Here is a 17,067-nt window from a genome sequence, read left to right as displayed (position 1 = left end):
CATATTACGCAGCGCTGTACATTAAATAGGGATTGCAAATGACAGATTATTATTATTAATAAACAGGATTTATATAGCGCCAACATATTACGCAGCGCTGTACATTAAATAGGGATTGCAAATGACAGACTAATACAGACATCATTCCGAATTAATAACATCGGACAGTTTCAAAGAGAAAAATGCGGAATTGAAGCATTACTTACAAAAAATGTAATTACCTATTGGTTTCCAATAAAGAAAAAAAAAAAAAAATCTTACAAGAATCCTTTCTGGCAAAAAGGACGTATAAATAAATAGTTCAATGGTCAGAAACATTAATAACAGAAATGGAGACACGGAAACTACTGACGAAAGAGTGCTCGTTACAAACATCTAAAAGTTTCAACTTTGTTTTGGTAATACCAGACAAGGTACAAAAAGACAGGGAAATAAAGTAAAGACCCAAGTATTTCAGCCTTCCTCCTACTTCACTAGCACACACTTCACCTTTTTTAGGTCAGCGTTTAGTGAAAGCTCAGTCAGGGGTCCAATGGATCAATATGTGTTCAAAATGTCCCCAAATGTCAACAATTTAAATATCATTAATTTGGCAAGTTATTCTCTATCTGACATAGAATTAGAGACATTTAAGTTGGGTTTGAGTTTCTGTCCATTAGATGACATTGACAAGTTTGAACATATATAGGAAATCCATTTATTTGCACAGAAGCTATTTTTTAAGGTTGAATTCAATAAAGAAAAAGACTTTGGGAATCAAAATACTTTGCCTCTTGGAAATGGAGGAATCCAGAGCATTAGGAGATCTTGTGGATCTCTGGGATGAGGGCAAATAGAGCAGACAAAGGAAGTAAGGATCTCCCCAATGACCTCTTCTTTGAAAATCAGACCCAAATCTAAAATATTTCCAGACCTTTGACAAAACCAGATCATCTATGCCTAGGTTAAGGATTAAATTGATAAGTTAAAAATAAAAAGGGAAAGTGATAATATTTCTGATGAACCAAGACAGGCCGTACATAAATTACAAATGAACACCAATATTCATTTGTGGCAAACTGTCTACGAGACCGGGACCCATGACACCTTGATCATGGCTATAGCAAGAAAATTCTCAAAAAAAGCTTACCAAAAACACAATGCTCAATCGCCTAGACATCTTTTTAGTGGGGGTGGTGGGGGGTGGGGGTACTCCTAAATTGGAACACAAATTAAGTATAATTACTCGCAGGGCTGTGGAGTCGGTAGATATATCCTTGGACTCCTCAGTTTCTGGTACTCCAACTCCTGTATTTACAAGCGTTTCTCATTTTATCTTCACAGTTTTGCAACCCAACTTTACAAAAAAATTTAGACCCCCTAATTATTCATAAATCAATAAATTTAATATAAAAATAAATATACACAATATTTTTACCATAAAAAAAGAAACATTATTAAAAATATATGAAAATAAATTGATTTGTCAATTATGTGTTACATGATTTAATTTTAAAATTAAATAGTATAGTATATATATAATAAGATAACAATATTATTCACCTTTTTATCTTCAAAGTTATTAGCTTTGTATTTAGTATTGCACTTACCCTTATGGCCAGAGAATAAAGTAATGCAGAACGTCAGAATGGTTGACAGTTTTCTTGATGGAAGTGATGCCTCCCAGATAGCAATGGTTTTGGGGTGTAATTGTACAACCATAACCAAAATTTTTAAGACCTATGAATCTTCCGGTAGAGTGGAAAAATTACCAGAGATGGTCTGGGAAATTCGAAGTTGGATGAAGCCCATAAGGAGGAGTTACGCAAGGTAATGTCCGAAGAGTGGGGAATAAGCCTCGGGGAAATGAAGGATCCATTATTTTCCAAATTTGGAATTAATCTATCTATTTCAACAATGGATAGATGCATCCTAGATAAATTCCAATGGTCATTAATAAACCTCTTTAATTCTGCAAAGCGCAATGATTCCCACTCTCCAAGAAAGGCTTAGCTATGCTAACAAAATCCTTGATCTCATTGCTAGGGAAAATGGAAAAAACATCTACGTTCTTGATGAGGTAGGTTTTACCATTTTAATGAGAACCAAAAAGGGAGGATCACCTATTAGGCAAAGGGCGCTGCATGTTGTGGCTGGAGTGCATTCCAGAAGTTATTCAATTTTTTGTGTGAGGAATAAAAATTGGACCCCCCACAGTTACAAGCACTTAATCAAGAAGCCTTCCTCAATTTTATTGATGAGGTTTTGAATGTTTTTAGTGAAAGAGTGTTCAGCATGCCATCCTAATTATGGATAATGTCCCCTTTCATAAAACTAGCCAGGTAAAAGGCTTGGTTGAAAGTAAGGGACACAACTATTATTTTTACAACCATACTCTCCATATTAAATGGAAAGAAGTAGTAAGAGGAAATAGGCTAATTAATTGCTTTATTAGAAAGCACCAATAGTATAATTTTAACAAGAAGCAGGATTGCTCAAATTATTATACAAATATGTTTAGCTTTTTGCCTAAATACCTAAGAGGATAAAGCAATAATGTTTATTAAATCATTTAATAAAATATTACATTTTTCTATTGTTTCCTGAAAAAACTTTTATGATAAATATTGTGTTATATTTAATTGTTTAATAAATTTATTGATTCTAGGAAGCTAACGCTCTACTGTATTGGCCAGTGTAAACAAAAGACAAAAAAAAATGAAACCAATAAGGTTTTATTTATTGTTGTCAAGTGTCTATAAAGCAGTAGCATAGCATGCATAAAAATTCACGAACAGGAACTTTACCAGTTTAAAAATATGAACCACATTCTTTGGTAGTAAAACGAAAACAAAGCTGAACTACGTTAACAAAAACAGAAGCTGTAAAACCTAAAACGGTTTCAATCAGTTTTTTTAAGTTTTCAAAGAAAAATAAACAAACATACATGAGAACAATAAAGCAAAAAACATTGAATCCTATTATCACGTAGCGGCATTAGTTTCACATGACCATAAAATAAACTTCTGAAAATAGCATATTCACTGATTTAGAGCAATAATCTGTCAAAACCTGCATGAACCAGAGTAAAACAAGGCTATACTATTATACAGAAATTAATAAAAACACTCATGAAGAGATACGACATAAGTAATATTCTGGCAATCTTAAGCCGCATAACATCACTAGAGATTCGTACAAACGTCTTTTAACAAGGAAAGGTAAAAAACTATAGGAAAAGAGAAAAAAAAAAGGGAGGGGGGGGGGGGAACATTACAGCCCGCCCGAAAAGGGGGTTTGGGAAGGGGAGGGAAATGAACATGTACACCACCCAAGATTGTAGAAAATATGAAAAAACCCCGTAATACAAAATCACAGAAAAAGCGCTTGAAGAGATATACGAGGTTATTAATATAAGTACAATTGGAATCGGGGAGAGTCCTTAAACCAATCCCAGGCAGACCAAACTATTTTAAATTGTTCCATCCTATCATCATCTTCTGCTACTAGCATTTCCATATGATGGATATTTTCTAATTCGGATACCCAGTCAGCTAAAGAAGGAGCAACAGGCTGCCTCCATAATCTCGGGATAAGGACCCTAGCTGCGGCAAGAAAATGCCATAGGGCACCTCTTTTAATACTTTTAAGCGAGCCCGGTATCATAGATAAAAGAGCCACCCACGTTGGGGGAATTTGGTACTGTAGAACCATAGCAGTCATTAAATATCCGAATAATCAGATCCTAGAAACGATATATCTTTGAGCATTCCCACCAAATATGAAGCATTGTCCCCCTATGCAGCAAACATCGCCAACAGCGGTCCGAATTTGTGGGAGAAATCCTATGCAGATCCACTGGACAACAATACCACCTAGACAATATTTTATAGTTAACTTCCTGGGCCTTACAAGTCAATGCCGTTTTATGTGTGAGGGTAAACGAAGTTTCCCAGTCCTCTCCAGTTATGGGGCCGGTCAACTCCCTCTCCCAGTATCTGCTGTATATAGGGGCTAAAGCCTCAAGATTTTGTGTGAGTAGCTCATAAAGCCTAGAGACAACGTGGAGCGGACGACCAGATGAGCCAACTAATTGCTCAATTCCGTAAGATTTCTGTGTAGCAAGGATGGGTCAGTAAAGGAAGCTACAAAAGACATTACTTGCTTGTATGAAAGCCAGGAGAGTAGCTTACTTCTATGTGGAAGGTCCAGGGAGGATAAAGGGGGAACCCGCCCATTATGAACTATATCCTTTAGATGGCGATGTTCAGAGGCGGACCAGGATAAAAATTTGGTAACCCGCAATGCCGGTGGGAATGCCGGGTTGTCAAACAATGGTGTCATGAGTCCCGGTCTCGTAGACAGTTTGCCCGATCTAAGGAGGATATCCCAAATACGTAACAAGTCCATAGAAAGTTTAGGTATGGGGGAAGTCAACCGTAATAATGACTGGTCCACCCACGGCAGAGACCGGAGACTCACTGGGGACATAAGTTCTTCCAGCATCACCCACTCTTTCATCTCTGGACTATGAAACCAGTCTGTCAGGTGTACTAAGACAGATGCTCTATAATAGGAAACAATATCAGGGCCCCCCACTCCTCCTCTACATTTAGGTTTAACCAGGACGCCATATGCCAATCTGGGGCGCTTCTTATTCCATAAAAATTTTTAAAAACAACCTATGTATTTTGCGCAAGTATACAGATGGCAAGAATATGGGAACCGTTTGGAATATATGTAACAATCTGGGGACAATATCCATTTTTAGAGTATTTATGCGAATGAACCAGGAAAGAGGCAGGGAGTCATATTTCTGAAGATCAGATTGAAGTTTACTATAGATAGGGGTATAATTAAGGGAGAACAAAGCAGAAGGGTCGGATGGTATCATTATACCCAGATACTTAATGGCGGTAGGACGAATCCGAAAGGGCATATTATGGAGTATTGTGGACATTTGAGTCGAATTTAAGGTAATATTTAGAAGTTCGGATTTGGAGTAGTTTACCTTGAAGTTGCTGAGTAATCTGAACTCATCAAATACCTTCAGTACCGAAGGCATCGTGACATGAAGAGACGTTATATATAGTAAAAGATCATCCGCATTTAATGAGAGTTTATAATGGGTATCGTCTATCCTGATCCCTTGAACATCCGGATTACGACGCAAGGCCACAGCCAAATGTTCCATAACTAGGGCGTAAAGCAACGGGGAAAGAGGACACCCCTGTCTTGTACCGTTCTTAATCTGGAAAGTGTCATAAAGGGTGCCGTTAACCCGCACTCGGGCCCTGGGTGAGGAATACAATGCAGCAATTCTAGAGACCATATTGGGGCCCAGGCCTACCTGACGTAGCGCTAGATACATAAACTCCCAACAAACCCTATCAGAGGCCTTTTCCGCGTCTATGGATAGCAAGCACATAGGAGTATCTGTAGACTTAGCAAATTGAGTCAGTAATATAGTCTTAATAGTATTGTCCCTGGCTTCCTTTCCATAGATAAACCCAGTTTGATCCAAATGGAAAATTTTTGCATCAACATTAATCAAGGATATGGGTCTATAATTAGCGCAAACAGTATGGTCTTTACCAGGCTTGGGAAGAACCGTAATATGAGCCTCCAAACTCTGCGGGGGAAACGGCATGTCAACGGATATGGAAGAAAACACTCTAGTCATAAAAGGAACAAGATTAAGGGCATGTAGTTTATAAAACCGTGGAGTAAAGCCATCAGGGCCAGGGCTTTTCCCTGTCGGTGTAGCGCTTAAAGCGGCAGAGACCTCCTCCGCAGAAAACGGGGTCTCCAGTTGCGATATCGCCTCCGCATCGAACGTTGGAAGAGCTGTTTTAGCTATATAATCTTGTAAAGAGGATGGACTTGTACATGTAGGACGGATTTGATAGAGATCAGCATAATAATTATGAAAAGTTTTCAAGATCTTCTTGGGGATGGATGTCAAGCCGCCATTAGTGGTCCGGATAGACGGCATATAAGTATTAAGGCGAGGATGTAAACCCCTTATACGAATGTTATTCCGCCTGTTCCGGTTTTCGGCGTCATCATGCAACAAATACAACATATTAAGTTGTGCCTCATGGCGTTCCATAAATAGGCGCATGGGATACTACTTGTGAAGATAGGTCAGTACATTGGGTTTGTAACGCAGCAGTGGCATTAGTAACTTGTTGAACAGACTCACGTATGGCGTGAAACTTGGCCTTGCAGCTCGCTTCCAGGCGCCCTATACTGTGGTCTAAATATTGCTTGGTGGGTAATGCACGTAGATGGGCCTTCCAGTCCATTCCTCCTCGGCATCTGTGTCAGCTGGGCTATGGCCTATAGAAAATTCTGAAGAAGGCCTCATGCAGGGACTGAGGATGGGAGAGTCGGGGTGTACCTCTAAGATTGGAGTAGTGGAGGCATCTGGACCTGATGCTGGTGGAGCCTGTGGTAGTCCTGTCATCTGTGGTGTGCACCGTGTCGACGGTGCCTGCTCGTCGGGAGGCTGTAAAAATCTAGCCCCCGGCTTTGGGGCCTTGTCGCGGTCCCCGTGGATTCCCGCGGGGAAGAAGCTTGTGAGTCCTCCGGTGGTGGGATCGCCCGCTCCGTGGCGTCCCTTCTGTACCCCCTTTGTTTTAGGGCCCATAGGAACCAGGTAAGAAGGCGCTGCAGCGCTTACACCAGTGGAATCCACCGGTGGGACACGGAGCTAAGAATATCCGCGTCCTACACCGCCGCCATCAGGCCACGCCCCCCTAAAACAGTTTTTTTCCAAGTTTAATAATAAAGTTGTAGAGTAGAATAGCTGTTAAATGCAATCCAAAACTAACTGAATGTAGTGTTGTTTCAAGTTTTCTTATACTTTCAGTATACTCCAGAGAAAGAACCAAACTTCTTAGCTGTGTTTGGTCTCCAGTAGATTTCTGAACACTTTTTTTTTTATCCCAGAAGTAGATGCAATCTTTTCATTGATATCTTTCTCATTCACAACTTCTAGCACTTTAGGATGAAAACGCTGCAAGTGTCTTTTCAAATTTGATGCTTTTGTAGGTGCATTTTTGTTAGACCCACTGAAACTGCAAATTTTTGCATCGCATTGTTTTTCACCATCATCTTCAAGAATACACTGGCACTTTTAATGTTTCCTATCACTTGATAATGTAAAGTGCCTTACAGTTGAATCATAAACGCTGTTCTTTTAAGCTCTTTTAGCAGACAGAGGAAGTTAATCAGACGCTGCTGCCTTTATCTTTGCTGATCTTCTGCCGGGCAATGGTAGGCTCCAGGGTCAGGGGGACCCTAACTAACTTCCTAGTATTAGGGGTGTGCAAGATGATGTTAAAGTTAAACCCTGGATGGGAGCATATATGGAGAGTGCAGACAGGACACCTGAACACACATCAGGCCATAGAAATCACCTACACCTATATCATTACACTTGTTTACACTCAAATTAACTTGTTAAACACATTATAGCTGAAATAAAATGAAAACACTTTTTGTAATGTACGTGATCCAGATTCCAATAATGTGAATGTCAGGTTGTATAATAGCTCAGCTGAAGTTTACACTTGTAGGAATACAACTATGCACTGGGCTTTATTCTTACATCAGAGAAGTACTTAATTATGACTAATATTTGTGAAATAGGACATTTGAACTTGCTGTATTTTTTTTTATTATAATTTATCAGGAATCGGAGCCAGCAAATTTTTATCAACTCCGAATCCAAATACCCAAAATTATCTCCTACACCACAACCCTGATTACAGTGACAGCCTGTCATTGATGGGGGAAAAAGTATAGTGTAGGAAGAGGATCCTGTGCCTACCATTTGGCCCTGTGGACAGCTAGTTGGAATCTTGAACCCTCCTAAATAAGTGGAACCAGATATCCACCTGCGCACAGGTGCATAGCATCCCTAACTTATTCCCTAAAAGGGTTAAATACAGTCTTAAAGTACACAAACACCACAGCAGAAATTTGGGAGTTTTAAGTTTAGGCAGTGGACATTCAAATAAATGTGCCTTTTACAGTGTGGTGCTTTTCTTGATCCCTTCTGTTTCCATGTTGTATATCAAATGTAATGCTCTATGTGAAGTGGATATTTTTTTTATATATTACTTCTATCTGTTGTCACTTGAGGGTCCTATGGTAGTTGAAAGCATAGCATTAAAGTTATTAACTGTATTATGAACTGGATACAACAAAACTAATGAACGTTAGGTCTAAGTTTGAGTATTTCACATTTCATCTGTTTATAGCCTCCCATGTATGCATATGACTAGTTGGCGGTAATTTTATTTGGCTATACAATTCTAGCTTCAAGATTCCTCAATGCAAGTTCTGTTTGAATGAGTGGATAGCGTGAATGATCTTGTTGAGAGATTGAGGAAATGACATTGAGGTGGAAATAAGGGTTTTAGGAAAAGGATGAACAGGTTGACAAAAGACAAGTTTTAAAGAAACTCAGTATGTGGTGCAAAGGTTGGTTGATGGACCGAGACAATGTTTGCCATGAGAATCGTCTACATGAACTGTGCTTGCCATCCCCAGAGAACTGGAAAAAAAACCTTTCAATTTCGGATGTGTGCTTTTCGGCAGAAGGATATTTATTCAGAATAAAAGATATCTGCATTCCAAAGTCCATGACTTCAAAACAAAGGTTAATTGCCACGTTGGGATTCCTTGCAACTGGATGGTCTCTGCAAGATGCAATGTTCTCTACTGGTATCTCACCACAAGCAATGGGTCTTATCATCCCTGGGACATGAGCTTGAAAGATAAATACATGAAGGTAGGTATCCCAATACAATAATTACACAAAGGAATGTACACAGTTGTTTTATATAGAGAGTGCTATTTGTGTAACTTTATTGTAAAAGTAGGATAGTAAGTAACTGTACTGTAAAAAAAAGATAACAAAAGAACAACAAACTCATAAAATATTACTAAAATTTAAAAAGTGTAAAAAATTAAAACCTTATCAACTATAAATTTGTATAGTGCAGGTTTTTATTGGCAATTGGGAGAACACGTGGCAGGGTTCAGGGGGTGAGGCTGCTGGTTTGGACTGGGGAAGAAATATGTTTGGTAGTGTGTTGAATTGCTGCATCAACCCCTTTGTTGACCACATAGGTAACAATTGGTTCCACCCCACATTTCTGCTCTGGGGTAATTTTCGCATTTTTGCAGCAATGCTAAAGCCAAAGACCATCCAACTTGTCCTCTTGATGGCGAAGTATAGCCATAGCTTGCTGTAAGGTTTTCTCTTTTCCAGCTCGTGTGTGTGTGTGTATTTGTTTTTTTTCTTTCTGGTTCATGTTTTGGCATAGGTTGGAAATTATGAAAGTAAATTCCACAGCAGATGGAGTCTCTGCTATGTCAATTTAGGAAGTCTTAAAGTAAAGAAAAATAAAACACATGATTATGACTGTTATCGCCTGTTATGTTCTCCGTTCAGTTACCTTATACACCAGAGCAATGGATGAGCATATCTGCAGGTTTTGAACAATTTTGGAACTTCCTGAATCGTGGAGGAGCAGTTTGTGGGAATTGTGCAGATCACCCCACCTGCAGACATTGAATCCTTCTACTATAATTACAAGGGCTTTTCCGACATTGTATTTAATTAATTGTGAATGCTCGTTATCAATTTATTTTGGTCGATTTTGGCGAATGTTTGATAGAGGGGTCCTTTAATTTACCCCATTCCACCAAAAGTTGATCAGCAAACAACTGTGCCTTCCCAGTCACACAACTTTGTGTTTATTGCAGATGAAGCTTTTGCATCACATGATAAATTATTAAAGCCTCCTTTCCTCAGAAGAATTTGAAACAAGAAAACAAATCTACAATTACAGACTTAACTGTGCAGGAAGGATGGTTGAAAATGCTTTTGGGATTCTAGCAAATTACTTTCTTATCTTTCATATAGTGTTAGAAATCTGTGCATGGACAAAATTGACAAGGTGTTTGTTTACTGCATAATTTTTTTGTGTAGGAACAATTGCAGTGCACCTTTTGGCCCGCAAATGGAGCAAGAATCTGCTAAAACAGCACACATGGCACCTGGGGAAAGCCGCATCCAACTCACTGGTCTGGGTAATTTTCAGCAGTACCTCAGTATTCTAATTCGCTAAAAAGAACCATATTCAGTGCATTGCTTCAAATAGTAAAATAGTTCTGACGCAGTTTCACAGTAAAATTACTTGTTGGTGACTCACCTGGTGTTAATTTTTCTGGAGTGTCATCCAGGTTCAGAGTGCTAGTGTTGCCTGTGTCTGTGGTGGTGTCTTGCAGGCTTGAAAACTATGGACAGCTTACCAGACTGTCTGCAAGTTTTGCATTTTGTGTTTTACACAGTTAACCGTTTGTTATACTAGAAAGGACAAATTGTGAAGAAAGTTCTAAGCTAAGTTTGGAGTTCTGCATTCCAAGGAACAACTTAGGAAGAGTTGGTCAGCTTTGAAAAAATAGTGCTGGATAAAGATCCAACATGGTATAGCCAAAAAAGTACAGCAAATATTTAACAAAGGGTGCTAAAAAGGTAAATGAGGACGGGTAAAGGAGAAGGATGGTTGTGGGGGGGAGACAAAATGTTACTATGCAAGTTGGCAATTTTGGTGCTTTTTTTTGTTAGGCCGACATGCTTTAAAAACATCAGAACATTTTTGCACAAAAGGATGGAAAGCAAGCGGATGCTCAGACCAAATTGTTTGTGGTCAATGACCCTGACTTTGAAGGTTGGACAATATACTCCATTTTGCAATTGTTCCAGGAACATACATTATTTAATAAATGTTTTTTTTGTTGTAATATACGGAGACTGCTGATTTCGACACCTGCACTTATTATCCCCAGTCGACATCAATACAGGTATGCAACTAGAAGGCAGATGTGTGGGTGAACAATGCTACTGTACTGTCTTTTACATACTTTTCTTTACGAATTCTTACAGATATTGACGCTGCACCAGCTAGAGATCATCAGAGACTCAAAACATTAAAGCCAGACACATCTGAAGAGCAGTATTGTTCTGGTCTTTGAGTCAACTGAAGGGGAAAAACGCAGGGTAAGCATTACTGAGTGAGGGAAAAAGACATTGTGCATCTTTATATACCCCGTTCCATTTGTCATCTGTAAACTTGCCTTTGAAAAACCTGGTAACCCTATTATTTTTTCCTGACAGGTCACATTTCATAAACACGACAACCTGCTACAGGGGATTGACAGTCTTCGCAGCACTTTACACAGAATTATGCAGTTGGTGAGGGTTGCAAATTGCCTGCTGATGGCCTTTAGCACAGATGTCCTGCAAGGACTGTTTGATGCCAAAATGTTCCAAGGACTCAGTTGATAGTTTAATATTTAAAAAAAATGATTTTTTTTTTCTAGAATTTTTTTTTTGCACCAGATGTGTATTTATTTACTTTTGTGAATAAACTCTTGTCAAAATATTTGCTTCTTCTGGTTTATTAATGGTAAAATGTATTTAAAAGAATGGAACAACAACCACTATAAGATATGACCGCACTTGAAAGGGATGCAGAAGAAGGATGCGGTGAAGTCAGAGATCAGCGCTGGAAGGAAAAAATGAGTACATGAGATCGAAGTATAGAAATATATAAATGAGACATACCATATACATGTAAAATACACTCGGCACCACAGAATAAAGCCATTTTAGGTTATGTTTGATGCACAGATTCCAAATATTTGAAAAACTTATTGTCAATATATTCTATATTCAGTATATTTACATAACTAATCACAAAGAAGTAATGGAAAAACTCTCTATATATTTCCTTTTATGCTGTTGATCAGGACAATCACGTTTTGAAGGTTCAAGCAGTAGCCTGTCATCATGTGTCTATCCCATCTGCCCTGATACCTTTCTTCCATCACCTTTATATTTTGATGGAACCTCTCTCCCCTTGTTCCTTACTGAAATTGCCAGGGTTTTCTGGAAAGTTTTGCAAATGGCTATGGAGATAGTGTACCTTTATGCTCATAGAGGCACCCACATTTTTAAATTAGGAGCAAGTTTTGTACCAGTTCTTGACAACTATGACATAGCTGTGCCAGGCAAAAGCTTCAGAATCAGTCATGTAACTTGTGAAATTTATCAGTTTCCGAATCTGGGGGTCAATCAAAGATTCGTGCTTTGAATTTTTCAGTACTCAATCCAGGGAAGAATCTACAAATGTATTTGAATCAATCACTGTCCCTGTTTAGAGCTCTAACATATTGCTTCAATAATCCCAACTTTGTGTAGTGGAGGGAAAATGATTTTTTTTTTTTTTTTCCCCCTCTGTTAACCATTGGCTCATTAATGATGTTTGCTGCACCCTTTTTCATGTTTTCCCTTGGAGGCTATGTCACTTTTTTCCAGTGATCCTGCTTTGCTTTACTATCCCACAGGCAGCTGAAACATGGGATACGATGTGTATCTACTTTGCAATGGACCATTGGTGTTAATGATGGCAAAGTTTTTGTAAGATCATTTTGATATTGTCATATTTATTTTTAGGTTTTGTTGAGTGACCAATTGGAATTCATGTGTAGCAGTTGCAATTATGCATTAAAACAGGTTTCAAATTTCCAGTGGAATTGTCTATGAAAAGCGGCCCATCTTCTGCTCGGTATTCTGATACTCCCATAGAGGTTCAGGAATCTTGCAACAGTACAAAAAGTCTCCATCTTCACTGAAATCTGGTAGGAGTATCACCTCTCTTTTCCTTTACTGTTAATTTAACGTCTGGTCTCAGACAGTTATTTTCTTTTAGCCTGGATGCTTAAAGTTCAGATGCTTGTTTTGACAGACTTAGGTCATGTATTAAATCACTGAGCTCTTTTTGGGAGAACTGCTGGTTTGTTGAAACACTTCCATATTCACTTCCACTGCTAACTTCTGCATTACACTCCAAACCCTGTATATCCTCCATGTCGGATTCAGGAATATCGGGGAGTGTACTAAACACTGGTATGGGAACGTCAGCACCATGCGGAACAGGTTCTTGCTGATTCCAAATCAGGATACTCTCACTTGTTTTTCTTGTAATGATTTGAAACCTTTTACGTTCACAGCAAAAAAAATAACAATCAGTATGATGATTTTTGGGCTCTCGCCATACCATAGGTACACCAAATTATATACTTTTCCTCTGACAGACACTCTACACAAGTTTTGCATACCATAAGGGGAGCCCAATACTGATCTTGGTCCCCCAATTTAATTCCAAAATATGCAAGATATGCTTGTTTCACAAATTCTGCAATGTTTCTTCTTGAACTCATATTTCTGTATAGAAAGAAAATGTATGAATATAAATAAGGCAAATGAAAGTTTCATGAAAATTATGCTACATTGTGTGTTAACATTTGTTGGTAAAATCTTCCATTCCGATTCCTGTATCATAAGCACTAGAGCCAATTTCATTAAACTGATGTCATTTCTGCATTCAGCAGACCTGAAATACACAAAATATTTTAAAAAATCCTTGGCAAGTGGGAAAAAATTTTTTTTTCTTTGTTGAGCTGTGTTATCGAACCTTAACTCATTAATTGGACGTATTGGATGTTTATTGTTTGTTTCCAACGACTTGTAGCTGATGTTTATACGCAGCTTTAAAATTTTCAGTTACTTCTGGCCTTTTAGTTTTACATTGCATATTGGCATTTTAGCTACAGGGTATATAATTTAGAGCCCAGGCTACAGAAATGATTTATGTTGCTTTGCTGTTGGAACACAAACGAAGCGTTAACTAGCAAAGAACTCCATTAAAGTGGTAACGATACTTGGGGAGTTGTTTTGGTGCTAATTTAGACCAGTAAACAAAACTATTCTTTACACTGTCTTGGTTTATTGCTTTTAAAAACTTTTTTTTTTCTGTGCTCTTGATCCCCTTTCTCTTAAACAAATGTGACACTGTATGTGCAGTATTAAAAGCTTTATCTAGGTGGTCAAAAAGTGGGTGGAAAAACTTGGGTTGGGTTCTAACTTTCTAATGCTTGCCCCCTGAATGTCCCATTCTTCAATCTTTTTTGTATTATTCCCCATTTGTATAGTTCCTTGTATTGTAACCCAACGTCCTAGTGTTCCATGCTTTAAGTGTGTAATCAATGTTGTGTAACAAGTTAGGCTTACCTCAAATTACAATTTAGAAAAAGCATATAAAATCTTCAGGTTTTGCAAAATGCATTAGGTAATGTTCAAACCTTGATTTAAAAAGTGATATATAATATTTATAAATGTTTCACAGTCCTCTGACCTCCATATCATTGAAGTACTGGACATGCAGGTATGCCAAGGGGTCATTGCTTTCACCATATATTTTCACACCAGGTGTTACAGTAAATGGGTATCTTGGGGCACTCCCTGAGCTGCACCAAGGTCAATAGAGCACCAAGTGCACACATTACTGACCTTAAGCTTAGATTTGTTGCTGTGTTCACTTTCACTGTCTGATGACAAGTTTCCTGGTAAATCACTATTGCTCGATTCCACAAGTGACTCCAAATCACTATCGCTGGTCTCTAGTTGTTCAAAAACAGCTTTTGTGCTGATGCGATGCCTTTTGGATGCCGTGCATGTGGTCAAGTCTCCAGTAAGAAGTCGGGAACATTCAAGGTCGGAGACAATTTTTCAGTCGAGGAAAAGGTCAGGAAAAGTTCAAGCACAGGTCAGGGCTGATAGTGGACAAACTGTAAATCAGAACAATGGACAAAGCTGTTGGATGCACTAATAGATCTACTTTTGTCAAATGGTTAAAGTGCTAGATGTCGCTGGCCATATGTCAAATGTAATTTAGTAATATTATTGTTACCAATTAACTGGTCTGGGTGCCAAAGCCTTTTCAGCCCAAAAATTGGACTAGGTCTCAAAGAAAAAAAAAAAAAGGGAAGCAGGATTCCTACAGAGTAGGATTTTTAAAGACAATAGGGGAATTATTATGTATAAATCACTATAATTTTTATTTAAGTACAAAACCTTGAACATAATAATAATAATCAATATACACACAGTGAAATTATTATCTTCCCATACTAATTTTGATCAGTAGGGAAAGTCACAAACTTGTGTATTGTTCACACATTAGAGGGTGTGGTCTCAGCCTGACACGTTTTGCCCACGAGGGCTTCCTTAGGGGATACAGAGACCCTGAAATTGCAGTAATGATATAAATACAATCATAGTTAAAGTACATGTATAATATAAAAAGTATTAATGGGAAGAAAGATACAGCAATTCCTGCAACACTTAGAACCATTAAATAGTTTACAATAGGGAGTAAGGGTATAACTTACTATTATGGAGTACTGGAATTGTGCCAAGTAGTGATGACTTGTTAATAATTGGAATTCCAATCACCAAAGACCTTTGGATGCTCTAAAGGGAAAGGGAATTATTAGGAATATAATGCAATGAAAACAAATCAGATTAGGTGTTAAATGATCTAAGGATAAAAGAAAAATCTAATAAGGAAATAATAGTTGCGTTGGGGTTTGTAGAGTAATAGAAAAAGTAGATACATTGGTTTTAGTTGGTACTAGTTATAGTACTTACTGTTAACTGTTTTTTATAGTACAGTAGCTTTAATATAGTATTTACGATTCAGGGAATTGTCGAGGGATAAAGTTCAGTGTATTTAGCTAACTGTGTGTGTGTGTGTGTGTGTGTGTGTGTAATAGGTGAAAAGGTCCACAAGATGGCGTACCTTCCCATTTTATTTTGGTAATAGCATTACTTGTCCTGTTGAAACTTTTTCAGCTAACTTCAGATCCCATATATCTCAATCCTGCAGTGCATCCAGGAATACCACACAATAAACCTACAGCAAAATTCAAAATCAAATGTAAGGAAATATGTGAGTCTGAGACCATCTAGTAAAATCGAAAACTGAACTTCAAAAACATTTTTTACAGAGTCAGGAAGGGGTTACTAACCTTGTCTGCTGGAAGTGTGAACCCTCGGCAGCCGTCCAAATGAAGCACTGGCGGTGCCGCTGGTTCAGCCTTTAAATTTTTAGGTTGACAGTTCACTCTTCACTAAGCATACCTGGCTATTCTACGCATGCGCAGTGGGTCAGTGAGGGCAGAGTCTGTGTAGAAGGTGATTTCTGCTCTGACTGCTGAGTGTTTGGTCATGATTACCGCGCATTCCAAGACATCCAACACGTGCGCAGTGGATCTAGCAAGGGCAGGGTGCATAGATTGGGAAGACAATATTTTACCTTGAGGCTTTTGTAGGAGTTACCTAGGATAATGGGGCTATAATAGTAATGATGATAAATGTAAAAGTGAGTGATACAGAAATGTGTAGTGTTTGATTACATGGTAACAGGATAATAGTATAATGCTAGTGTAGGCAATTTTTTTTCCATTAGTCTAAAAGTGGTATGATCCTAACATAAGACAGTTGATCTGTACATATGAGGATAATATGAATGGATAGGATTACTCCATAACGATGGCATTTTTTCTCCCAAGCTAAACAAGTATGTAAGATTAATGGGGGGTATGGAGTGGTACCTCGTACAGTCAATTAGGTCAACCTAATATAGAGGAATAAAGATTATGGTGTAATGGTAGAAGAAAAAGGTTTGGTTACTCTTTATTATTTTAGGTAGTCCATGGTTCCACATGACACAGAGATTGCTGAACCTTAGTAGCTCAACAATAGTGATATTAATACATTAGTCCAGTTTTGTAGGTATTTATACATGATTAAATTAATGTTAGGATTACTATGTTAGGATTTTTTTTCATTATCCATAAGTTGTTGTAGTAGTATTTAGAAGTCACTTATTTTTATGAAGGTATTGAAATCTGTGTCTAAGGTTAGTAGTAGTGTTGCTAATAATATGAAGATTTGCTAATTGGTGAATTAAAAGTGATTGTACATGATTCTAGGAGAGATAATTTATTGTAGGGGAGAACAAAAATGGTTTGAATTAAATCCTTACCACTCGCCTGCCTGCTGGAGGTCAACAGGTTTCCAATCGAGGCCCTTTTTAGTAAACAGGCAAGTAAACAGACTGGGCAACAAAGTGTTACCACAGGAGCTGGACATGGAAAGCA

General features: G+C 38.1%; 1 protein-coding gene and 1 long non-coding RNA gene across 3 annotated transcripts in view; one reads left to right on the top strand and one right to left on the bottom strand.

Moving 5' to 3' along the window:
* Nucleotides 1-17,067, top strand: part of NR1H2 (nuclear receptor subfamily 1 group H member 2) — a 163,999-nt gene that overhangs the window by 11,525 nt on the left and 135,407 nt on the right. The window lies entirely within an intron of this gene.
* On the bottom strand, nucleotides 11,385-16,374 carry LOC140341410 (uncharacterized). Of its 2 annotated transcripts, XR_011922871.1 has the most exons (5): nucleotides 15,934-16,374; nucleotides 15,705-15,818; nucleotides 15,295-15,376; nucleotides 14,414-14,691; nucleotides 11,385-11,567 (listed from the first exon to the last, which is right to left on the bottom strand). It is a non-coding gene; the product is annotated as an uncharacterized lncRNA (long non-coding RNA). The 2 variants fall into 2 exon arrangements; XR_011922870.1 differs by having other exon boundaries at nucleotides 11,385-14,691.

Source organism: Pyxicephalus adspersus, chromosome 11, assembly GCF_032062135.1.
Source record: "Pyxicephalus adspersus chromosome 11, UCB_Pads_2.0, whole genome shotgun sequence".
In the NCBI taxonomy this organism is placed as follows: Eukaryota; Metazoa; Chordata; class Amphibia; order Anura; family Pyxicephalidae; genus Pyxicephalus; species Pyxicephalus adspersus.
This window is presented reverse-complemented; position numbering and strand designations above follow the sequence as displayed.